The sequence below is a fragment of the Phyllobates terribilis genome, unplaced genomic scaffold (assembly GCF_046119375.1).
Source record: "Phyllobates terribilis strain yellow unplaced genomic scaffold, ASM4611937v1 Scaffold_3__8_contigs__length_932513732, whole genome shotgun sequence".
Classification (NCBI taxonomy): Eukaryota; Metazoa; Chordata; class Amphibia; order Anura; family Dendrobatidae; genus Phyllobates; species Phyllobates terribilis.
Genome location: NW_027362763.1, coordinates 16303390 through 16304899, shown reverse-complemented (window position 1 = coordinate 16304899; position 1510 = coordinate 16303390). Strand labels below are relative to the sequence as shown.

The 1510-nt window shown below is 42.1% G+C and overlaps 1 pseudogene; it reads left to right on the top strand.

Annotated features, from left to right (window-relative positions):
* Positions 1–206: 206 nt before the first annotated feature.
* LOC141257891 (C-X-C chemokine receptor type 6-like) lies at positions 207–1217 on the top strand (annotated as a pseudogene).
* The last annotated feature ends 293 nt before the right edge of the window (positions 1218–1510 follow it).

Sequence of the window (1510 nt, the reverse complement as noted above, 5' to 3'; positions counted from 1 at the left end):
GCTATGACAGAACAATGGCAGATATTGCATCGGTCGAGGAGACGAGTATAAATATATTTTTCATTTTTCATTTCACATTTGGCATTTTAATATTTAAGAAGGCTTGTCTTACCTGACTTTCTGAGCCTGCTCTCCTGACAGAGAGAATAACTGCAGATCTTACTATCACTACTAACAACTAATTACCTCTTTCCAATTACATACAGATGGGCGCTGAAGACTACCCACAAGACTACAATAATATGAATGATGATAATCATACAGTCGATGACCACCCTTGGCTCCACAGCTTGTTCTCACTCATTGCCTATTCCGTGACTTGTGTCCTCGGACTTATAGGAAATGTGCTCATTATACTCGTGTTTGTGTTCTACGAGAAGATAAAGACTCTGACCGACACCTTTTTGGTGAATTTGGCCATTGCAGACATCTTGTTTCTGCTCACCCTCCCATTCTTGGCATATGAATCGGCACATGCCTGGGTTTTTGGAGACTTCCTGTGTAAGATCATAAGGATCACATACAGGGTGAATTTATTTACGTCCATGCTCACGCTCACCTCAATCACATTTGACAGGTTTATTTCTATCACTAAAGTCACTAAGGCAGCTAAATACCAGGTGACTAAACACAAGTGGCGGTACGGGGTGTGCGTCCTCCTCTGGACCCTGGCTCTGCTCCTTTCCATTCCCCAGTTCATATACAGCAACAGCCGTGACCGGAAGGAATGTTTTGAAGAATACTACCCTCCCATCATGGAGATCGTGGTGGTTTCATTCTAGATGACAGTGGGATTTCTAATTCCCTTGGCCTCAATGGTGCTTTGTTACAGCTTTATTCTCTGGACCTTGGTTAATGCCAGAGGCGTTCAGAAGAGGAAGTCAATGAACATAATTGTGGTCATAGTGGTTGTATTTATAGCTACACAGTTGCCTCATAATGCCCTTGTCCTGGCTAAAGTCCTCAATAAGGGTTTCACATCAGATTCCTTTACAATTACGAGCGTTGTAATGGAAGCTATAGCTTACTTCCACGCTTGTCTCAACCCTGTCCTGTACTTTTTTGTTGGTACAAAATTTAGAAAGCATTTTTGGAAAATGCTGAAAGGTTTAGGTCTTAACCGGATGCAAGATGAAACCACAGATCATCTGCGGACGACTGATGGAGACTCCAGAAACGTTTCTGCTTCAACAAACATCTGTGCAACAAGCGTGTAAATGGTTTCTCGGGACGAGCAGACACAATTATGGCTGACGAGTGAAGCAGTTAAAGAGTTATTTCTATTATTGGATAGTGCTTGTAAAAAGTAATCCCTTTGTAAATGTTATTAAAAGGTAAATTGCAAGCCATTCTTGTGATATTATCACTTTTGTTGACAACTTTTTGCCTTGGAGACCGACCACCACTGCTACAGTAAAGTTCAGGATCCATACCGAACACCTAGTGTCCGTGCACAGACCCCAAACACGGACTTCTCCAGGAAGTATATGTTAGTGTTTGTGTTCAGCAG